Genomic DNA, 25,716 nt, shown 5'->3' on the forward strand with positions numbered 1-25,716 from the left:
ATCAGTTAAGCATTTCTCACAATGTATTGATATTGCTTATTTTTTCTATCTAAGTGCTTCATATTATATACTATTCCTATTGGATCTTAGCAAGTTTCTTTTTAACTCAAGTTTCTCAAAAATATTGAGTTTATTTTGACCTTCTGGTGGTTTGGGTTAGGAAAATTTCTTGTTCATCTTAAAACCTCCAGAATATTTATTCCAATTTACAAAAGGGTCATTATAATCTTGAGTTTGTTATTCAATTCCTGCGTATTGCATTGTTTTGTCAATACACACTTAAGGTTCAGAGCTTTGCACATATAAGTGAGGGATACTTATTTTATAGCACTTTGCAGTTTGCAAATTGCTTTCACCGTACATGTTCTCCTCCATTCATTCGACAACTATTTATTGATGATATGTCAGGAATTGTGCTATTTAAGGTTCAGAGCTTTGCACATATAAGTGAGGGATACTTATTTTATAGCACTTTGCAGTTTGCAAATTGCTTTCACTGTACATGTTCTCCTCCATTCATTCGACAACTATTTATTGATGATATGTCAGGAATTGTGCTAGGCACTAATGGGATGAAGGGGAATAAAACATTACAACTGACCTCACGAGGCTCACAGTCTAGTGGGGGTGATAAAAAAAATGCAGTGATGGAGGTAATTACTATGAAAAAAGAACTGGTAATTTTTATGTGGGTTGGGAGGAGGTTTTGCAAGAAAAAGAGCAGGTGAATGTGGTTCACAGAAAAGAATGACCAAAGGGTTGCAGTGAGGGGCATGGAAAGAGAGAGTGCTTAAACAAAAAGTGAATGCAGATTTTGACTGCTTTCCTACGCTGTGTGTTAATCCAGCATATTAACTCATTAGGTGGGGTGTGTATTATCACTCAGTTTTACAGATGACAAATATGGGGACCAGAGAGACACATGAAGCAAATGCTATAAGATAGACAAGTTCTAGTCTTTTGACTCATAGACCAGATCTCTTTTCACATGGAATGTCTGTTATAAAAGTGAATAAAAGGCTGCAAAATGCTTATGATATTAGGATCCAATTTTTTTCTAACCTTTGTTTTCTATTACAGAAATTAAAACATGTTTATTGTAGGACATTCGCAAAATAGAAATGAATGTGGAATAAATAAAAATCATAAGGTAATAACATTTTGAAATATTTCCTCTGTCATTTGTATATATAAATATGCATACATATTTTATAAAATCAACACTATGATGCATATACCATATTTTATCCTGATCTTTTCCTTGAACAAAATATATTGTGAACATTTTTCTCATGCAAACAAATATGCTTCAATGCTATGATTTTTAATGGCTGCAAAGTATCCCATTATTTTTAATGGTTTTAAAATATTCCATTGTATATATGTAACGACAATCACTTGTCCATTTCACTATTGTTGGACATTTAAGCTGTTTCTAATCATTTGCTTTATGAATAGCACAGATGTGAACAACTTCTTCCAATTTCTAATTCCTTCTTTAGGATGAGGAATCACTAGGTCAAAAAGTATAGTGCTTTGAAGGCTCATGACACTTATTGGCAAATTGTCCAAATTTGCAATCCCGCTAGCTGTGAGCAAAGAGCCATTTCACCACCATTGCCAACACTATGCATAAGATAAACAACTTCTTTTTTACCAACAAATAGATTTTGTATTTGACTATTTGCTAAATTTGAAGGGCATGTGTCTCAGAGATAACAGGTTTAGGAATCAGTGTGTTAGGGCCTAGGGGGATGTACTTTCCAACCTTGTTTGTACTAGACAACCAAGGCTCCTCTATTTCCAGCTATCCTGAGGCTTTGTGGGAGATATCCATCTTGTATAGACAGACAGGGACTGAGCATCGTCTGTGTCATTCACACCTGGCTTTTGACAAGTAAAGTGTAGAGCATAAATTCCCTCCAGTCATAACAAATGTTAATATTTTGCCCAATGTGCTTCCAATATTGTTTTCTTTCTGAGAACTAGAATGTTAGAGATACTACTGAAGCCCCTTCATATCACTCCTTATTCTATCCTCATCTGTTCCTCCTTCCCTCCCTCTCTCCTCAGAGAAACCACAATCCCGAGGTGATGTGGATCTTTCCTGTCCATATTTCATTTTATAATTTTACTACATATGGTCAGAATCCATAAACAACATATTATGTTAATTTATTTGTAAACTTCACATGAAAGAAATTATTCTGCATATATACTTCTGCAATTTGCTTTCATCACTGATCATGTTTTTGAGTTTTATCCGTTTTGTTCCTGTAAATCTAGTTCATCTTTTGTAACTGCTATTTGGAACTCTATTATATGAATACACCACAATTTGTCTATTCTCTTATTGGTAGACATTTAGGTGTTCCAAGTTTTACTATTACAAACAAGGCTGTGATGAACACCATTAAATATATTTGTCTCCTTTAGCACCTTGACCATGAATGAAATTGCTGGTTATAGGGAATGCACACTTTAACTTGAATAGATATCACTAAATTAATACAAATTAATTAGCACAAAGCAGGTGTACTAATTTATACTCCCTCAATAGTGTATGAAAATCCCCATCTTCCCATGTCCCCCAACTCTTACATAATATAATCTGATGATCTGTTAAACTCAGAGCTCAAATCATAAGAAATTGAGAAATTGAGCTTCTCTTCCCTTGAGTGGAGGGAAGAATTAACCTTGCAACAACACTCCCAGAAAAGAACAGCTACATTCTGTTTTCCTAATGCAGGAAAAAAAAAAAAAACACATATATTATATGTGCTATTTCCATATTAAAATAAACTAAACTATCATAGCTTTTAGCAAATATTTTAATTTTCTATAAACCAAGTAACAGTCAATGGAAACTGTTATTCTTTTTCTCTTTGATGAGGCAATCCAGTTGCTTCTCATTTACATAGTAGATCTAAGTTGAAGACTCTGAGTTGGATGCTAAAGAGAAAAGAACTTTTTATTTAGAAGAAAAAGAGTTGCTTTCATACTGATACATAGAGTCATCAAATGAAATGACAGGAAGGAGTCTCTCACTCTGATCCTGACCAAATTACTATGGTCAAGGAGACAATAGAGCCATTAAATATAATTAATATGAAGATAAGGACCAAATATTCTGTAGGGCTGTAGAATTATTGGAAATGCAAATCTGGAGCAGTCTTCAAAGAAAAAATAAATTATGAAAGGAAATGTTAATTTTCAATAATGAAGAAATAGGCAAATAAAATATGCTCAATATTTATATGACATACAGGCTATCAAATCATGGATTTGAAGACTACTTAGTAAATATAGGGACATGCCCATAATAGAGTTGTGCAGATATTAATTCAAATAACTTTGAATGTGTGTGTTTATGTCTGAATGTTTAAGAAAGAAATGAGGTTAGAAATAGGTTGAATGTTTGAATGTATTTCAATTTTGCATGCCTTTGGCAATCTAAGAAGAAACAAGCTTACCTGAGATCTATAGTCATGAAAGCCAGAGAAATTTTGCTAAGTTTGAACAGATGCAAAGTGGTCATTTGTCCTGAGTTTATGTGAAGGAACACTCATGTGCAAAGAAGCTGATTTTGAGATTTAATGGGCTTTTCACTGAATCAGATTGGATAGGTTACCAGTGTGATCACTAAGCACAACTGAATAATCAAGATGGCAAAAAGAGAGATTCAGGGCCGGCCCGGTGGCACACTGGAGAGTGCGCTGCTTGGGAGTGCGGCAGCGCTCCCGCCGAGGGTTTGGATCCCATGTGGAGACCGGTTCGCACTCACTGGCTGAGCGCGGTGCGGGCGCAACACCGAGGGTTGCGATCCCATTGCCGGTCCCCGGTACGGGCGCGACACCGAGGGTTGCGATCCCGTTACCAGTCAATAAAAAAAAAAAAAAAGACAAAAAGGAAAAAAAAAAGAGAGATTCAACTAAAAGTAATTGATCCAGTAGACACAGAATCAATTCCAGTATCAAGACAATGAGAAAATCAACATAAATACTTGTTTTCTAAAACTTATTCAAAAATGCTTGGGAAAAATAAAAGATAATCCTGATTTTTCGATACAGCAATTGCTCTAATTTTTTTAAACTATTGATTTATAATGCTTAATGGCAGATAATATTTTTGTTTGACAGCTGGCCAGTATGGGGATCCAAACCCTTGACCTTGGTGTTATAACACCTTGCTCTAACCAACTGAGTTAACTGGCCAACCCTTATATGTTTCTAAGGTTCTTTTTTTTTGACAGATCTTGTGGTTTAATTTCTTTTCTGTACTTTTGAGTGGTTGCAGACTGCCAATCACTTTTGAGCACACAACATCTCTTCTTTCTTTCCTCCCTCACTACACAAACCAGAATTTTCATCTGGGTCATGAATGTCAGGTCCTCAGAGAATTCCTACATTCTATCACTTTTATTGCTGTTGAAATAATTTTTGTTCACAAAATTTAAATTTCCATTATGTGAGAGACTAAATTAGCTAAAACTGAGTGGGAAGAGTTATTCATAAAATGAAACTTAGGCTGAAAGTCATAATACAAATGATCTCACTGAGAATGAAAATGCCTCAACAGATGAACACACACAAACACACTGTCATCACTAAGATATTAACACGCAGTAGTGTGTATTAAAATTATAGCATCTTAGTGGCAAGAAGGGAATTAGACATTATCTAAATTCAATTCCCTCCCTGTTTTTTCAGATGAAAACAAACAAACAAACAAACAAACAAAAAAAGAAGGCCAAAAAAAGTAACCTGCTCGGATTGTAGCCAAAGATTCTTAAATTTCAATCTACTCTGTTCAAAAACAAAAGAAAAATGTCTTCCAAAGAGTTGTGTGTGGTTATCCTTTCTGTTCAATTTGCACAGTAAATCCTAGGCAATCAGCACTAAACAGATGCCACATCACATAAACCTTTAGGGCTTAGTGAAACAGATGATTCTCCAGAAGCTCCTATAACCTGGGGATGTTCTGGCCCTTCAGTCCACACTGCAACTGACTGAGACAATTTAGTTTGGACAGCAGGTGAATCTGATGATGTAAAAAAGGAGACCACTTAAAAACCAATTGCTTTCAGATGGGCTTCTTTAATAATGGAGTCCACGGAAGCTCCTATAACCTGGGGATGTTCTGGCCCTTCAGTCCACACTGCAACTGACTGAGACAATTTAGTTTGGACAGCAGGTGAATCTGATGATGTCAAAAAGGAGACCACTTAAAAACCAATTGCTTTCAGATGGGCTTCTTTAATAATGGAGTCCACTATAAAATTGGTGATTATTTTATGTCATTATAGTAGGCCAACTTTTATGTGAAAGATATATTTTGTTGATTAAATGAAATTCTTTTTAGTGCCATTGGGTTACACATAACATATGTCTGGTCAATTATTTTAGGAGTAGTTGAAGATTTCTCTTTTCACAGTAATAGTTTTTTTTGGCAATCAATAGAGCTTTGAAAAACCATTTTTCTTGATAATGACCTAGATCTTTTCTACAGCAGTTTTTTTCCCCCCACCAAGATGGATACAGCTGGGTCATGGGCAAGGGTGACCAAACATGCTTTATTGTAATTTTTCCAGAAAGATTGATGGTTTTGCATTCCTAAATGATAGCCTAAAACAATAATTTTTAATAACTTAGAATTACTAAAAACAAATGTGGGTTTGACTTGGCAGATGTCAAATAAAAGTACTGATACTAAAGAAATAGCCATCCTTTTTCCAGGAAATTTCATCTCTTTTTATCTTGCCAGATCAATAAGATAAATTTAAGCCATGTGGTGGTCAATAATCTAGCCAGGTAGAAGACTCAATACTGGATGTATGGGCGTTTAATTTCAGGTCTAATTCTGATACACTAATTTTCCGTGGAACAATCGTTTAACTTTTAATTGCTTCACAAGTAAACCACTAGCTTTTAGCTGCCATTTATATTTTATTAGAAAAATAAATGTTTACTAAAAGAAACACTTGAATTTTATAGATGGTTCTTTGCTTCTGGTTTGTGCTCGGATTGAAATAAATACTCCAGGGAGTATACAGACCTGCTCTTTAGTTCGTGCAGGCAATTTACATTGGGTGGTATTTTCTCCTGAAGGGATGAAGAAGGACTTATACTGAATGGCTTAATCAGCAACCCTTGTTGACATAAACAGTACTTACATTGAAAATTGAGTTAAATATCCCTGTCAGTCTTGTCTGAGAATTATCACGCATTCTGTCCATGACTCAGTGAATCTTGTTGACCTACCCTTTACCCCTCTTTCTTATTCTTCAAGCAGGATGGTACCTATGGACTATGGTACTAGAAGATAAAATTGAAAAGTTGAAGAGTGCTGGCTGCACTCACTGCCTAGGCTAGAATAATGGGCTACTTTGTGTGTAGGTGCCCAACCCAAGAGTCATCCAGTTCACTGAAGAAGGGAGCAGACCACGCCTTGTTTTGTAACCTCATAACACCCTAGGTGAGAAGGAGACGCAAATGTTCTGCATCCCATGGAATTAAAGCTAGAGGGAAGCTCCATCTGGTTCTTATCCCTTCTAGACTCAGAAGTATCAGGTGACTACTTTTGCCAAACACTGATCCCGTGGACCCAGGAACTGTCCTAAAACTAATCCATTCCCATGGGACTAGGCACTTTCATGGAGGCTCCAAGTGAGGAAATCTCAACACAAACTGGGTGTGGTGACAACTCTGCGCAGCTGCTTTTGTCCATCATACAAGTTCCTGCTTGACAGGCATATTCACTTTCTACATATGCAAAGTTACATAGATAGAGACATATATTGAAACCTTGTTAGACTCCCTGGCACCCTTCTTGAAAAAGAACAGAAAAATCTGTTTTCCACAGCTGCCTTAGCCTTAATGAGATTCCCCTTTGGGATCTTTAGCTACGCTGGGCCCAGTGCTATAGATGTTGGGGTCATCTGACTCCATTTGACTTCTGAGTCATTGCAAGCAGGACCCTTGATCTGAGAGGATGGCAAATGGATGACAGTTTTCCAAACTTTTGAATGCACTGTAATTCCATTAAGTGTCCCAACAGTTTATTCTAAGGATTCTGAACCAGACAGAATCGTATACTGACATCTTCTTGAAATATTTCACTGAGGTCCTTTTCTTAAGTTCCTGTTGGGGACTGTTCTAAACAGAATGTGAATAAACCATCTCTGCACTAATACCAGTAACACATATTAAGAAGTTTGAGTTTAACACTAGAACAGCACAAGTATCACAATCATGAAGGGGAAGAACCATTAAGGATGTCCAACAATTTCTATGATTTTCAAGATACGAACGGCGATTCATACCCTACATTTTACTCTGACCATCCCAACGAAGACCTCATGAACTGATACATGTAATCTGGTCCATGGATGAACCTTCAGCATTCCAGCAGTTGAAAACTGACCCCAATGCTGTCACCACCTAATCTTCCACCACCACCACAGATGATGCTGTAAGAATATCTTGGCAAAAGAAATCTTTATGCTCACATCTCTAGAAACCTAGTCCTGCCTGAAATCAATAGTGCTTATGGAATAGGAAATTCTGGCAATCAAAGCCAAGCTTCAGTCAGGTCTCTAGGCAAGTGTCAACAAGCCATCCATCCACAGCAGCCTAGGAAAGCTGAGACAACTAGAATAGATGGGTGAAATGGGCTGTTTTCTTTAAATGCTTCAACCTGTATTCTATCTAAATTCTGAGCAGTCAGCATCAGATGGATACTAGAGCACACAAACTGGCAGGGCTCAGTAGAACAGACATTTCTCCAAAAGCGCCACTTACCTGGGGACCTTCTGCCCAGCCAGACTGCAACTGATCAAGAAAATTCAGTTTGGACAGCATATAAATGCCTGATTGCATTAGTGCCTAACCAAGGTACTACGCATAGTCCTTCCCAGATTTTACAGGACCTCTATTATTTCAGAAAAGTGCCAGCATATCCCAGCAGAACCATTAACAATAGCTACTTATTCTATGCACGCCCTGGAGTCCTGCCCAACCTATGATCTGTTGCTCTGCTTTTTGTCTCCCTGGCTCCATTTCTTGTTTTAGTATCTGTAACCCTTATCATCTGGCAACTTTTCTTTTCGCATTTTTGGACTTAGTTTCCTTCCCATTGTAGAAAAATGAGGGAAAGAAACTAAAAGCAAAAATAAGAATTCTACCTTTCCTTTAAAAAATAATCACCATAAGCATTTTAGTGACCATATTCTTCTAGTCATATTCCAGGTCTATTAGTATACACACAGATACCACACACACACACACACACACACACACACACATACACACCCTACATTTGTGTATATGGACTTCATGTAACTCTGCATATTCATCATTCTAGAATAAATTCCTCACAATGAAACTACTGAATCAAAGAGTTTGGATAGTTAAGACCTTTGATATGAAAGTGATTAATTTATTTAGAGACGATGAACTTATATCAGTTTACATTCTTCCATCAGCAGTGCATTCAGAATGTCAATCCATTTTCTTATTCTTTTATCCAACAAGTGCATTACCGGACTATGATAAACACTACAGATATTTTGGGGACCAAATATACAAGATTCTTGCTCTCCTGGGTATGCATTTTAAAAGGGGAGAAAATAGACATTAAATAAATATTACAGTGATCACTGAAAAAGTTTTAAAAGTACCATAACTATAAAAAATGAAGGTGCTATTATATGTGTATTGGTAATATATCACTAAGTAACAAATTACCCAAAAGTATAGTGGCTTAACACATCAAACGTTACTATTGTACAGTTTCAATGGGTCAGAAATCTGGGTGCAACTTAGCTATGTCCTCTGGAGAGATTTAACATGCATATTTTAAAGGACGATATGGCAGGCCATAGTGAAAGATTACATGTGGATGAAGCAGAAAAAGAAATCAGAAATTATTTCCAGGTTTCTGGCTTCAGCAATTGACTCTGGGCATTATAGATTTTATATTACTATTTTACTGTTACTATTATTTGCTTATTTGATAGGTAACAATGTTTTGCTCATATAATTTTAATTTGCATTTCTTTTCATATGTTTATTGGTCACGGGTGTGTTTTGGTTTAATTATTTTATGCCTACTGTCATAGCAATTATAACAGTATTTTCCAAATATTAGAATTCATATTAGAAATTTGGTCTTCAACATCCTTGTTAGGAATTTAACCACTAGAAATTTTTAGCAGGGCTTGCTGGTTAGCTCAGCTGGTTAGAGCACAGCCTTATAACACCAAGGTCATGGGTTCAGATCCCTGTACTGGCCAACTGCCCCCACCCCCAAAAAATTATTTCAGAAGAGAAGCCCCAAATAAGAATGACAGAAGAGAAGCCTGATTTATAGAGATTGGTTTATATGGGACTTGAAGGAAGACTATATATTAAAGGAAGAGATGTCAGAAGCCTTTTACAAGGGGCTCCCAGTGTACCTTCAAACCTTCCATGTCTCTTACTTCCTCATCCCCTGCAGCCAAATGACCCTGTGACTAACATCTGTCAGGCAGCTGACAAACAGCTATTCACGCTTGTTAAAAGAACTAAAAAGAGAAAGAGAAAGAGAAATCCAAGGTTACGAATGAGTAGAAAAAATAACCAAAATGGCACTACAGTGGACCTACTGTTTTGTAGGAACCCAATATCGGTTCCTCCTATTCTGGTAACTGCTTCCAATTTATCTATTTAGGGATCTGTTCCTCCTCCAATCTCAGTTCTTTTGGTCCCTGTGGAGAATATGCTACCCTGACTCCAGAGGTGGCATGTGATCCAGAACTGGCCAATCAAAGCATCACTTTTTCCTAGCAACAGTCATTGGTTCCCAGTGAGCTCATGGCCCCCAGTCGGGCCAATCAAAGCCAGTGACACTGATCTGGGGGAATTTATATTGCCCTTTTGAGGAATCAGATTTGTTCTTTTCTGCTGGACTACAACTTTGAGGAATTTAAAGTCAGGTGATATTTCTGCTATCTTGCCTCCGTGAATAAAGCTGAGAATGAGGCTAACACATCAATGGTAGAGAGCTGGGTCCAGCCAAGCGGCCTGAGAAGATGCAAGACCTGCAGGACACTGCTTGAGCTCTTCCCTAAACCAGCCTTACCTGAACCCACCACTACTCCTGGACCTCTCAGTTTCATAAGCTAAACAATTTAACTACCCCTTCTCCCTGCCACCAAACTATATAGATTGAGTTTTCATTGTACAAAGAAGAATCCTAATTAATAGGCTTTATTCACAGAAGGCACTGAGGGAAAGAAATATGATCTAATTTTTGGCCAACTAACCAGTTGGTACAGGTAGGGATAGTGTCTTAGGGAGATAACTTGCCATCCATTGCCTGTGAAGACTCAGCCTCACTTGGTTGGGGCCATGAGGAGCAACCTCTCCTATTGGGCAGTAAATGCCAATAAATGCCAGTAGTTTTACTTTCAAAAATTTTGAAAGTGGTGGGAAATTACTTCTGTGGGATCTCTAAGAAAATAAATGACAGTGGCTTATCTAAAATTTTGTAATGGCAAACTATTGACCTGTGCAAGAATGTGGGTTTGAGACTGAATAAAAAGGAGAATAAAATTGGGGGACAAAAAAGATAGGATAGGGAAATTCAGAGTAGAAGTGTGGAAATGCAAAATTATTTCCATCCCTCCTATAATTAAAATCTCTCTGAATCTGGCAGTGTAACTGATGCCTGGAAAACATGGTAAATTTCACTGTGACATTGAAACTTGCTGAACAGAAACATTTTGCTTCCATCACACTTTGAAATCATCATCCTAGGCTTGAACTTTTGGGAAAAGTTGAACAAGATCAAAAACTCTGAGTCACTAGTGTGATAGCTCAATGCCAGGAAGCTATGACCTCTTCAGAAAAGTGGGACAGTGACAGCAGTTTACAATGGGTCACTAGGTATTGCTTAGAGTGGCAAGTTTTTGTGCACTATTCTGTAAGACGCTTCTTGCGTGAAATATGAGACCTGAACTCTAATTCTAACGATATTATAAACAAACCTATGCAATTAAGGCCTGCGCATGACTGGAAGCAGAGATAAGCTAATAAGATTATGAACCAACTAAATAGATCCTGAAGCCATATGATGACATCATGAAATTTTAGAAGATACAGCTGGCTTCCAGTTATTTTTGCAGTTGAAAATATGTAGCATCTGGTGTTTCGCTTATCATTCTTTGCTGAAGTAGTTGTCATCTTAAGTTTCTTTTTATCATGAAGATGTGTTAAGTTTAAAAATAATGTTGAAAAAATTTGATAGAGCATTCCATCCAATTTCAAGTAAAATTAAAAAGTAGTTACTGTTTCATAGACAAATTGTTCATAAGGATGGGCAGTGCCCTGAGCCCTTGCAGTTGCATTAACCAGTTTGTACTCTTAAAGCACCATTAACCTAAAGAATGATCTCTTATCAAGTGTGAAACATTGGATCATTCATTCTTGTGTTTTCAGTATAGTGAGGTAATGTAATATATGGGTTAACAGTTCTGGCACTGGATGTAGGTTTCTTTGATTCAAATCCCAATTTCACCACTTATCAGATATGTAACTTTGAAGAAGTTATTTAATTGCTCACGTTCCAGTTTACTCATCCATAAAATAGGAATAATACTAACTACTATTAAATGACCCAATATTTGTGAAGTATTTTGTGTCATGTCTGCCACACAGAAGCCCCAAGTAAATATTATTTATTATTAGTCACTCACTTAACAAATAATTATTGAAGTCTATATATGTGCTGAGCACTGTGCTAATCCCTGGGAATATTTGGCCAAGAAGAGAGAAATAAATACTGTAGTCTCTTAACAATTAACTGGTGTGTAGGGATATTCTCTGACATTTTAATTGTCCGTAACCAACCTGCTAGAGTTCCTGACCTTCAACTAAGAATCTCGCGAAACTATGTTCTTAGCATCCACTGTTAAAAATGAGCAAGGATTTATCCAGAGAAATAATGTTAAATGGTAAAGTTTAGTAATGCCTCTATGACAAAAAAGAATGTATTCTAAAAATACATAATTGCATGTTATTATCAAAAATTTAATTCTAAGTGGTGGCAATGATGTGGGAGGAGGGATGAAACTATACTTCAATATCCGTCTGCTCTAATGGAGGGACGTAGGCTGATGTTGCTAAGTCCTCTTCTGGTTCCACTTCTATTCCATCTTCTCTGCTCGTTCAATCCCTGCAACTGTTATGGCTGCTGGCAATATTTCTTCTGCCATGGCTCCTGCCACCCTGCCATGTGTCATCTCATTGTCATTACAATACCTCAAATGCTGCCTCCAAGATCTGTCCCTGCCTTCCAGGATCTTATAGTTTAACAGGATAAAGGACATTTGGAAATATGACCATATTCAACCCTGGATGAAGTAAATACTAATGAAGAAGTATCAGAAACATATCATACAGAAAGGAAAATTTTATGTAGAGAGTGGTATTTGAGCTGACTTTCCAAGTAGATAAAAAGATTTTTATAGACAAAGAATAAAAGGAAGACCATCTCAAGCTATGGTAATGGCATAAGCTACTAAAAAGGTCATCACTTTTCTGTTCTTTTAATAGTAGAAAAACCCCAAATGAATGAAGGCTTTCAACATGATGATCTAGCCACTTTGTCTTCTGGAAGGGCATATTTAGGTCAGTTTTTCCAAGCATACATGTGTGAATGAAGCTTTGGTTTTGCAGAGTGCAAGAAGCTGTAGGTATGGGTTTTTGTTTGTTTGTTTGTTTTATTTGTGTCTACCAGTTACTTGCCTAATTTTCTGCGAGTGGTAGACGTTAACACAAAGCACATTAAGTGTGTGTTGTGGGGGGGTGCCATGTGTGTATATGTGTACACAAACACACACACATACATACCTAAAATTTAAAACAATAATTTAGAAACAGGAACCAATTTAAATTCTAAAACAGTCTAATTTCTATAAAATAATAGCATATAGTGATCATATGAGTTATTCCTTTTTCTTTTTCTTTTTTTTTTTTTTTTTAAAGATGACCGGTAAGGGGATCTTAACCCTTGGCTTGGTGTTGTCAGCACCGCACTCTCCCGAGTGAGCCACGGGGCAGCCCGAGTTATTTCTTTTTCTACTGTTATGAGCTACTGAATATATTTTGTTTCACATGCCAGAAGTATTGTGTTTTCATATGAACTACTATAGGCTAATTCAGAAAGCATTTACACCATACACTGTATTTGAACATTAATTACCAACTCTTAGTTATTTCTTTTTCTACTGTTATGAGCTACTGAATATATTTTGTTTCACATGCCAGAAGTATTGTGTTTTCATATGAACTACCATAGGCTAATTCAGAAAGCATTTACACCATACACTGTATTTGAACATTAATTACCAACTCTTTTTTTTGATGAGTTGATTAGTGTCATTAATCCTCATTACTCACCTGAGCCTTATAGTTATGGTGCCCTTGATCCAAAAGATACACAGAAATAGGATGTGACAAAATGAGACCGTTCAGGCTCATGGTATTTAGATATGTCAATGAGAAACCTTTAATGCCGTCACAATAACATTTCTTATCTCTCTTCACCAGAGCAGAACACAACAGAGAATGAGAAATGCATATGCCTAGGTTTTAACAAGGAGTCCATTACCATATTAGACTTAGTTGTGCTCAGTTAACTCTGAAGGCTCAGAATACAGACAAGTGATCCAATGAGTGCACTTTATTGCCAAATGTTGTCCAAATTAAAGAGATTATTTTAGCAAATGTTTCATTAGTGTTTGACTTAACAGACAAACCACTATTTTCCCTGTGAGCATGTTTTAATCAAAATGGAGAAGGCAGCAGATGCTATTTAATAGTTTTCAAATTTATACTAAAATTTCTCCCACCATCAAATATATTTCAAAGTTCCTTTAAAGGTGATATTAAGAATGCTTATGCCCAAATTACATAGCTCAGTTCACTTCAGAGCTTTCTTGCTATTTTATGTCAATTCTCTTTCACACATCATTCAAACAGGATTAAATTATATATGCCTTAAACATACAGTGCATTGAAGTAATGAGAGAGTCAGCCTGGCTTCCTGGAAAGATTAATTAAGTGTATCAGTTCTTTCATGGGTAGAAAAAAAAAGCTGTAAATTTGGTTCTTTGATGCATGATTGAGCTACTCCCCCCAAAATGTAGTGAAAAAAGTGTTAATCACAGATAAGACTATCCTGAAATTAGAATGTCTTTTCACATTATTTAATTGAAGAAAAATAACCCCTCCATTGTCTTATGGAGTGTCTCAAATTCCCACTCTTCAAATCACTCTTGTGAATTTTCTAAGGACTCTTCTAAGGAGTCTAACACAATAACTTGCCAACTTGTTAGCAGGGATTAGTCTGTCTGAGCCATTAGTATAACTGTGTCCCTGGAAAGGGGAAAGCTTCTAGAAGAATACATGTAATCAAGGGTTTTCATATTTGTTCACTTAATAAAACACTTGTGGCAAAGCTTTTTCCATAATACCCTGAAATGCTGCTATGGTAAACTAAAAATTACTATATGTTTTATGCAAAATCAGTACCATATAAAACAAGATGCCAGTACTATCAAATGATAGCAGAAATTAGAATTTTTATAAAAATGTTTATTACATAATACTGAGTGGAAAGGCAGGATAAATTTTTGAGCATATAAAATAAACCATGCAAGTAAACCAATAGAGTGGAAGAAATGATGTCTAAATATTAATGGCAATTATAGTGTTGGGTGGGGATCCCACTTCTGTGCGATTTTCTGCACTGTCTACATTTGTTTCTCCATCTTGCCTCACCCCATAACTCACTTTATAGAAGGAGGGACCAAGACTTCACTCTTCACACTGTCAAGTACTTCAGAAATCATAAAAAATAAGCAAACACATCTAGTAAACATCTTGCTACTTCTATATTTTTCTGTCCACTTGGCTTTAGCAAAGTAGAATTGTATGAATACATTTCAGAATACAGATAAAGGGAAAATGTTCTAAAAACAAGGTTAAATGCTGTAAAGTCTGTTTGACCATCCAGATTAAGGCAGAATGCGTTCTGGTCAGACCAGTCATGATGCCTCAGTTAAAAATTAAAGTGGAGGCTTCTGTTCTAAGAAGACGGAGTAACCATCCCTCTCTCTAATTCTCCCATTAATTCCAACTAAAAACCCTGGGCATTATATATAAAACAAAGATAAGAAAACTTGAAAGGTACAGAGAAGAAGTCAGGTTAGCTAGCGACCTCAGGACCTGAGGAACAACACAGTGGTGCATTTCCTGGGTTTTCTTTTTTCCTTATATCTTACAGACTTGGAGCTAAAGAAGCCAGAAACCCAGAAAAATGGGCAAAGTAAAAAAAAAATTTTTTAAGGCTACTATTATCTCTAACCAAAGGACCAGGAGGAGGGTAGCCTAGCAAAAAGAAAACTTTTATACAATAACTGCTCCACTTCATTCATAGAAAAAATATGGCCTCAACCTCACGTGCACTACCAAAAGCCAAGCAGGGAGCACAGAATTTCTACCCTCTCAAGGCTGTAAAGAGATGCTCCAATGCTCCTGCCAGAATGATATCAGAGAAGCCTGAGTAGGAGTTGGGACTTTTATCCCCACCACTCAGTAACAAGGACACTCCAACGGTGTCAGTGGAGACAATATGGGGAGCCTGGAGTAACAAGGTGCCCCTTTTCCCCTCCCCAGTGGGTTGTACTAGAGAGGCCCAGTGGAGAGCCTGGACTTTTGCCATCACTGACAGTAACAAAGTCACCTCCACTGTGGCATCAGTGGAGACCACATGGGAGAGCCTGGACTTCCACCCCACCTAGCAGTAACAGGGAGCCCCCACCTCAGGTGTCAAAGAGACTGAATGGAAAACCTAAACTTCTATCTCCACCTGACAGTAACAAGGCAGTGGCCTCTCTTCCCCTACCAGAGTGGTATCAGAGCAAGCCAGCTAAAACAGGACTTTAAACAGGTTTTTAGAGGGTTTAAATAGGACCTAGAAACTCAGAATATAAAAATGTTCAGGTTTCAATAAAAAAAATCACCGTGTTCTCTATTGAGCATACCCAGCCACTGGATTTGCATAAACCAGCCCCCTGTGGTCTCATTTTCCTGTGTTGGTGCTGAAAATAGGTCTAACTGTCAAGGGTAAGGCAATGATAACTTTCCTCCAGGTGAGAGCTCAGAAAAGGGACCCTGAGACCTCAGGGGGTGGCTGGAAATGCAGAGACATGCCCTGAAACCTGAACCCAGTGAAACTGAGCACCTCCTATATCAGCAGGATGGGTGTGATGAGAAGCAGGGATGTCCAGCCTCAGACCCTGGATGGCCACCCATAAGGCAACTTCTAAGTTTCCTCTTAAATCTAGGAATATACAAGATGCTGATTTATTTCCTAAACCAATTTTCCTGACTGGCTCTTTTTTTCTTCCAAGCTGACCTGTGACTACAAATTAAAAACTGTCTCCATTCTGTGTCTTTAACCAGCTCCTCAGAAGCTGAGTACTGTTCACAACCAAATTTCTTAGACCGTCAGGTGGGGTGGAGCAATGCTCTTATAACCCACTTCAAGGAGGTGTCACCATTCCTACTGTTGTCTAATGAAAGTCCTCATCCACGAGCTGCTTTATTTCCTCCTCAAGGCCATGCCCCTAACTCTCATCACTGCCACAGGGGAGGACAGATGGCAGTTTTAGAAGTGAAAATGGGGCCGGCCCCGTGGCGCACTTGGGAGAGTGCGGTGCTGGGAGCTCGGTGACGCTCCCGCCACGGGTTCAGATCCTATATGGGGATGGCCAGTGTGCTCACTGGCTGAGCGCGGTGCGGGCGACACCAAGCCAAGGGTTGTGATCCCCTTACCAGTCACAGAAAAAGACAAAAAAAAAAAAAAAAAAAACAACACAAGAAAACAAAAAACAAAACAAAAAGAACCCTAGAGAAAAGGGGAAATGTAGTAAGTCAACTTAATTTCTGATATTTATAAATTTTACTATATATGTTGTCATGATTTTCTTAAATTTTAGTATATTAATTAAAATATAATTAAAACTCAGAAATAAACCTTTGGCCATCGTGGAAGATACTGCAGAAAGACACACTGAACACCACTCTAATCTCTTCCTAGCATGCTTTCCTGGTTATTAAAGACTGGAAAGTTGAATGTGACATATGTTTCTCAGACTCAGGGGGAGCTCTGGTTTTGCACGTGACCTGATATTCACCAATCAGATGCACCTACATAAGGAACAGAAGATGGGTATGAACATTGTGAGGCAGAGCAAACAGGGTTGTTTGGAAAGTAAGGTGGTTGAAATGTTTGGTTCTTCTACAGAGTTTTAATGGAGGTTCTAACATTTAGTGTATATCTTCGTTAGTTCTAAGTGTCAGATGGTGGGTAGAGTTTCCACTTGGCAGTCTCTTTATACAGCTGAGTATTTCTCTTATGTATCATCCTAGCCTGGTTCCCGGGTCCCAGAAGAAGTTTTGTAAACTATCTATTATGCTGTAATAAACCCATTTCTGCTTAACCTAGCAAGAGTGAATTTTGCTTCCTGTAACCAAGAACCATGGCCAATGTAGTAATTGGTATAGAAATGGGGTGCTGCAAGGTACAAGTAACACTGACTTCGTAGAAGCAGTTGGGCAGTATATGGTGAAGGTCTGTTTTTAATGTGGTAGCAAAATATTTGGTTAAGCTGTCACTTGTTTACCTTGAAAAGCAGGCTGTTTACTGACTGAGGCTATAATGTTAAGAGAAACTGTAGAACAATTCATAATGCTAGTAGGAGGTGGATCAGTTTTGCTATTTTCTGCAAAATCTTATGAGTTAGATTAACTCAGACTAGCACCGAACATTCTGGAAGTAGAGATGTATGGAAGCAAAGATTTGCTAAGGGAGACATTCTCTGTCTATGCCTGCTCACTATTCTGATGGAGAGTCCAGTGATTTGGGCCTTGCAGTGCTGAAAAAGTCATCTGCTCTGAACCTGAAATTGAAGAAGTTTTAAGCCGTGGCCATGAAACTTCAGAATTAGCAGAAGGTGAGACTCTTGCCTTGTTATAAACAATAGTGATATTGCTGACAAGAAGTGATAAATTGTATTGCCTCCCCATCTCAGCCTATTATTTCAGATGATCTCAAGGTAGCCACCATTAATTTAAGGGCCAGAGGGATGGGCAGAGCAGAGAACCCAGTAAATAAAAATTGAGAATCTGCAGTCTTAAAAACCATGTCTGGGCAAGCCTTTTGGCTATGGTAGCTTGTACATGAAGTGAAATGGAAAAAAATCAAACTTCAGAGTATTTGAAGGAATTAACTTTCCAAAGAAACCCCAAACTTGGTCTGTAACAATTTGTGATTATTAAAATTTTAAGACAATTCCTGCTGAAATATTTCAAAATCCACAAGGTCTCCAAGAAAGGCATTCTCCCCTGTGCCCAGCTCAGATATATTCGTCGAGGAAATTGCTGAGTATGGACCTCTCAAGGGCAGATCCAGGAATGACAGAGGGCAAGACATGAAGGAAACATTCAAGAGAAAGAATCAAGAGAAGGAGAACATTCAAGAAAAAGAGAGGGGCTACCAGGTTTGCTAACCAATGAACTTTCTGCAGTGCTAGGGCAGGGAGTGCTAGTTATTCCTGCTCAGTAGGTTTTGATAATTATTACGGAATGGTAACTAAGGTGTGTTTTTCCTTCTCCCTTTTCCAAATGGACAGGTTTATTGCAATGATCCTGTTCCTTCTCCACCATTGAAAATTTAAATGTGCTGGTGGCCGAAAACATCTCTTTAGTTTACTGGTTGTGAGCCTACAAGTAGTCCCAGCTGGGCCTTTTGGAGAAGGCTGCATATAACCCAGAAATCCTGGGCAGTAGATTTGACGCAGTAACCAGAAGATGCTTAGGTCTTGATCCCTTGGGGGAGGCAATGAGCCTGTTCCATGTGTGGAAACATGGGTGTATGTTTGGGAAATCAAAGAAGCAGATCATGACAGAAAATGCTTATTGCCCATTGTGGTAGTTTAAATATATGTCCACGAATTACTTGATGCTCCTCCCTTTAAGATGACTTTTCCTTCGAGTGTAGAATGAACTTAGTGACTCACTTCTAATTAATAGAATAAAATGGAAGTAATCATGTGTGAATTAGAAGACCAGGTCATGAAGGACACTGTGACTTCATCATTGCTCTGTCTTGTATTGCTGGCTCTGGTGGTAGTTAGCTACCAAGGTGTGAGGAAACTCAAGCAGCTTGCGGAGAGGTCTGTGCAGCAAGGATCTAAGACCTCCTGCCAATATCCATGTGAGGAAGCCTTCTTGAAATTTGATCCTCCAGACCTAGGAAAGCCTTCAGATGACTGCAGGCCCTGCCAGCATCCTGACTGAAACTACGTGAAAGATCCATAGTCGTGTCAGGACCATCCAGAGAGGCTGTGCACTCTTTATCCCCCAAAATGATGAGACAGTGTTTCTTGTTTTAAGCCACTAGATTTTGAGGTAAATTTTTATGCAGGAACAGGAATAACAATTGAGGGTACCAATTACTCTTCATCCTCACCAACAGTTGTTTTTATCTGTTTTTTTTCTTTTTCTTTCTTTTCTTTCTTTTTTATTTATTTATTTGATTTTAGCCATTATTACTGAATGTGAAGTGATATCACACTGTGAGTTGATTTGTATTTTCCTGATGGCTACTCATATGGAGCATCTTCTCATGTGCTCAATGTACATCTTCGGAGAAATATCTATGCAGACACTTTGCTCATTTTAAAAATTGGGTATTTGTCTTTATTATTGAGTTGTAAGAGTTCTTTTTATATTCTAAATACCAGTCTTGTCAAATACATGATTTGCATATATATATATTCTCCTATTTTGTAGGTTGTCTTTTCATTTTCTTGATGCTATCCATTGAAGCACCAAAGATTTTAAGTTTGATTTAAGTCCAATATACCTATTTTTTTTTTGTCACATGCTTTTAGTGTCATGTCTAAGAAGCCTTTGCCTAACCAAGGTCATGAGCATTCACTGCTATGTTTTCTTCTAAGAGTTTTATTGTTTACTTCTCACATTTAGGCCTATGATTCATTTTGAGTTAGTTTTTGTGTATGGTGCAAAGAAGGGGTTCAATTTCATTCTTTCGCATGTGGATATCCAGTTGTCCCAACACCATTTGCTGAAGACTATTCTTTCCCCCATTGTATTGTATGAAATCTTAGGGGTATGTGTGGACGTGCATGTGCATACTCAAGAATGTGTATATGTTTCTTTAAGAGTGAAGGTAATTTTGGTTTGGCTTTGTGAAAGGATAAATTATATAAGATTTTTACGTTCTTTAAACTAAATCTAAAACAGTTACGTTAGTGTCTACGTCTACTTCTTTTGAGAGTCAAACATTTATAAAAATGGTAAGCATACATCATGTTTTCTTATAGCTTTCCTCCCTATAGAACCCTGAATAATTAGGAAAAACAGATGTGTACTTTTAGGATCATGTTTTTACAAACTGATTCATAACTGGAATGTATGTTTGTGAAATCCTGTAAAGAGATTTTTGTATTCATTTATGACGGGACTGTTCTACACACCACATTTCTACATAAAAGGATAGGATTCCTTATATCTACTTTTAAACATATAGACATATTGAATTGACACATCATCAGATCTGACATGTTTTTCTTGCTTCATTGGGATTTCACCATACTAGACATTTTCTTGTTTTGAGAAGGAATGAAAAGGCATCATCCACATTTGTATTTTATTGAAGTATCTACCTTTTTCTTGCATAGTTTCAGCTGTTTGTATGCAATCGCTTTCAGACTTTTTTTAACAAGATCTATTTTTCAGGATTCACTTTAGTGTGGAAATCGAGTATCCTGGGTTTTCCAGTCCTTGGCGCTTAAGTCCACCGAATGAAAAAAGGCTCTAATCTCATTAGGGAAAACTGCACCGTAATCTACAGGCAGGGTCTCTAAACATCTTTATTTTAGTTCTTTAGACATTTCTCAATACTCAGGGAGCTGTAGCACATCCTTACTGTTGCAGTTTCTGGTAGGTGACTGCCTCAAACAAAGGCTGAGGGTGGATTTTGTAGTCCATTAGTAACTGGGCATGGAAGAATTAAAAAACAAAACCCTTCCTTCTACGGCTAGGAAGATGCTTGGCAGTAACTAGCATAGAGGTAGTTCCGTGTTCTAGGTAAGACTTTTTAAAGCTTATTCAACCCCAAATTTATAGCATTTTATTTCTACCATAAAGACAGTTTACATTTACAGTCCACCACCACAGTTAATAGAGATAGAAGTAATTGTAACTACAGTACGGTTAATGAAGACACAGAACATAAAATGTAAACTTTGCTTATTCTCTAATTGGTGTAAAAGCCTAGACATACGAAAATGGTTTTTATAAGGTACTATAGTTAAATACCAGTAACTGACACGAATAAAATCTTAGATTTAACAAGATTTAGAATTTCATCTTAAGAAAATCTCCTTTAACTGTACTATTAAAGATTTCATACATTCTCTAGAGCTGTGCTGTCCAACATGGTAGTCATTAGCCACATGTGCCTATTGAGCACTTGCATATGACTAGCCCAAATCAAGATGTGCTGTGAGTATAAAAGACACACTGGATTTTGAAGACTTAGTATGAATTAAAAAAATGTAAAATATCTAATTAACCATTTTTATGTTGTGTACACATTGAAATAATAATACTTTGGCTATATTGAGTTAAAAGTGCACTATTAAATTAACTTCACCTGTTTGTACTTTTCAAATGTGGCTACTAGAAAACTTAAAATTACATTTGAAGTTCACATTTGTGGTAAACTTTATGTTTTTATTGCATGGTGCTGCTCTAGAAGCTAAGGGACTATAACTAATAGTGTAACTACACTGGGGTTCTATTTGTGTGTGATCTATTATATACATTTTTTTTCCTTCAGGTGTCATAGTTCACTCAGTGTAGAATATGGGTTCGATATTTCTCAATGCATATTTTTGTTTTCTCACACTTCCCTACTGTATCTATTTTCTCTCTTGAGAATCCCTTTCCCCTTCTTTGCCTACTGGGCAAATTCTTCTTACCTTTTAATAGCCAGCTGAAGCATTATTTTCTCTGTGAAATGTTCTCTGAACTCCCTCACTCCACACCCATATCCCAAATAGAAATAAACACTCTGTTCTCTGGGCTATGAAAGTATCTTGGCCAATACCTACTGAATGCCTACTGTCGGCTGAGCACAGGGATAGGTGGTGAGAGGTATCCAAATGAGAATGAGGAGGTTATGAACCTTGTGCCTGTATTGCTTGCATTCTAGAGTGGGATACAGACAAGTAAATACTCAGTCACAAACTGGTTTGAAAATGCTATACAGGAGAGATTTAGGGAACACATCAATAGCATACCTTTCTATGTCTTTGTGGTGAATAGGAATATTGAGCCTTAACTACAAGCATCTGATCCCACAGAAGCCCTGGGCTTACAATACTTACATGTTTAAGTATATAAACTGAACGACATCTTTTTCACATCACAAGTGGTTCAAATGAGAGGTGACTTCAAAGTGCAAATTACCAAATAGGTATTCTAATATTACATACATGCTCCCGTATCCTTGCGATGACTCTCTTAGCCAGGGAATTTAGGTATTGACTTTTTAAAAACGAAGAACAACAACAAAATAGTCTCCACACAAGCAGCATGATTAAGTAAAAATGAATTCCACAAAAGACGTGCAATTTACTTAACACTAACGCACTATCAAAAAGAGTTCAGGATGTCAATGATCAGATTTCTGTGGGGTTGAGAAGATAGATTAATAATAAGTGAGCAGCTTTGTTAAGTCATCTAACATACATGGCAGCAGACTTTTTAATGCTAATATTGCAGGGCAGGACCAAGACTTGGATTGTTGGGCAATCTCAATGATCCAAAACCCAGTTAAGAAGCAAAACAGAACGCTTTTAAAAACAACATTTGAGTCATCCAAATATCTGTCCCAAAGTCTATGCACTAAGGGGCGTGTAGCTTACACTTTGGCCAGAATATCAGTCCCTTACACAGAACCAACTTAGTTTTACTTTAGACAGAAATTTGACAAGTGAGGCTATCTGGATTCCCAGTCTGCACCAGACTAGAAGCTGCCAATTAGGAGAGGAATGTTAGAGGCAGAGAAAGGACAACATATTGTCAGTTAGTGAAGAAGGAGAGAGAGAAACTACAAAAGGCAGAGATAATCACTAAGTCATAGCATCCTGGAGGTGTTCAGTGCATATAAGCAATAGACAGCTTATATACTTCCTGGGAGTACCCCTAATACCTAGGAAAAAGCCTGATATAGAATAGGAACTTGATGTATTTCTTAAATTTACGACAACCTACTATAATAATTAGTTTTAACAAGATTGGCACTGAATTTTCAAGAAAATGCCAAATAATGTCCAATAAACCTCTCAAGAAAACAGAAACATTTGTAATGCATTTTAGAAAATCTTTGTATAACAGTTAAAAAGTTTTTTAAAAAGAAGTTTGACCTCGCCCCCCCACCCCCACCCCACAAAAGGCCAAGTTCCAATTATGCTGACCATCATACTTTACTGGAACAGTTTGCTTTTTATCAATCCTGAATAAACGATGCACTATAGAACAGCAAGCAGCCTTTATTAATTTGTTTTGAGCAGATTTCAAACTTGGTATATGCAAATACTATGCTATTATGTGAGGTTTAAACTATATAAGATGGCAACAGATCGCACAGTTGAATCACTATGGTGATGTAAAATAATTGTTCTAAAATGCACCATGACCATTAAGCAAACGTTTCTACTTTGTGCCTGGCACTGTGCTAGGTGCTGGATCTATTAAGCATTAATTTGAAAAATTGCTTTCACTTTCAAGATTATGAAGGTATTTCAAAAACTGTCATTCATATTTTTTCAGGTTAAATGAAATTTTAAGTGCACATTACAGCCCTTACGTAACAGACATAGAATACACTTTTATGACTTGGATAGTTTTTGTTTTATAAGTGCACTAGCAACGCTATTTCCAAACGCTATCAAATTCTTAAGGACACGAAAACCTATATATAAGAATAGAATGCCTCATCCACTCATTTGTCTTATGTAATAAGTGTTTTAACAGAGGCATGCCATTTCAGAGTTTCGGGTGAGAGGAAGCTGTACTTTAGCGTTTTTGTGTCAAGCAAAAACAATTTCAGCAAAGGCACTCATTTCCCCTGGTAATCTTTTCATGGCGAGTTACTAAATGCTGGATGCTAGAGTCAAAAAGAAACCTGACATCTGGGGAGGTGTTGAGGGGGTGTTAATAGTTCTAGTTAGATGTTTGGGGAGCACTGAGGATGCGATTTTGAAACGGCAAATACACAGAGAAGGGGAAATTATGGTTTCGTATGACTCTCTCCTCCCTCCACTTTCTCGTTTCATCCATCCGTAGCCCCCCCAATTCAGAGGTGGATTCAGCCAGATTAGGCTGCAGGAAACCAAGAGGCTCCACAGCGCTGCCGCCTCGACCGCGTGATGTAATTGTTATTTTTTATTCGGAGACGGAACCGAGGAGAGCTGCCGAAGAAGTGGCAGCTCTGTTCCTTTTGCCTTGTCTTGTTGGGTCAGGTCCTTCCCGGGGATGATGTAGATTCGCTGACAGGCTCCGCAGGAGACTTCGCAGTGACAAAGCAGCTGAAGATAAACCCTGCTCCTGGGTCCTACGTCTGTCCAGGGAGCTGAGCGGGCACTCCTCAGGTCTCCTTCCAGTTCTCCTCTTGGAGTCACTCCACATTTATTACTGGGTGCCTACTGTGTGCTGGGCGTAGGGTCAAAGTGACCTGGAGTTAGTGACTGGAGCCCCCCAAGATGAAAGCAGGACACACGTTCCAAGGAGGTGGAAGTCGGAGGGTGGATGAAAGGCAGCCAGGGGGACGCGTGTGGTGGGGTGAAATGGGAGGAGGGAGACGCTTACGACGCCAGCACCCAGTCGGGGACCCTGGGGCGCCTAAGGCTTCCCGGCCTCCAGGCTGTGCCCCAAACGTGAGCCCCTTGGCCTGGGTCATGAGAACGATCCCCAGGCCCGAGGTAGGAGCTGTCCAGGCGCCTGCGGCGGTCAGGGGCGGCTGTAAAGAGCCGGGAGCCGAGGGCAACGGCTCGGGCACGCCGAGCACCCACCTCTCCCGGCTGACGCGGTCCTCTGGCTGCCTCCGAGCCCGGCAGCCCCAGCCCGGCCATCCGGAGAGCAAGCGAGGAGGAAAACAACCATGTGGGGACAGGGGGGTCGCCAGCTCCCGCGAGCCGCCCGGACAGGAGCGCCTTCCTCCTGCCCCAGTGACAATGGGAGGGAGGAGGGAAGAAAAGGGTTAAGAAACTTGGCAGAAGAGCTGAATGGCGTGGAGCGGCGAGGGGAGGGACTGGGCCGCGGCGGACTCGGCGGCGGAGGGAGGAGCGCGGCTGCGGGCGGGCGGGCGGCGAGCGAGGCGCTCAAAGTCAGCCTCGCAGACATTGCAGCAGAGCCCCGAACTCGGGAGGCGGCGGCGGCCGAGGCGGAGGGAAGACCCGGCCCCACTCCCGCCCGTCCGCGCGCGCCTGCCCTGGCCTCGCGTCCGCCGCTACGCTCCGTAGCGCTGCTGTCAGAGGGAAGAGCTCGCCCGGCCGCCGGGGAAGGACGGGGCGGC

The sequence above is a fragment of the Galeopterus variegatus genome, unplaced genomic scaffold, assembly GCF_000696425.1.
Source record: "Galeopterus variegatus unplaced genomic scaffold, G_variegatus-3.0.2 Scaffold1727, whole genome shotgun sequence".
NCBI classification, from domain to species: domain Eukaryota; kingdom Metazoa; phylum Chordata; class Mammalia; order Dermoptera; family Cynocephalidae; genus Galeopterus; species Galeopterus variegatus.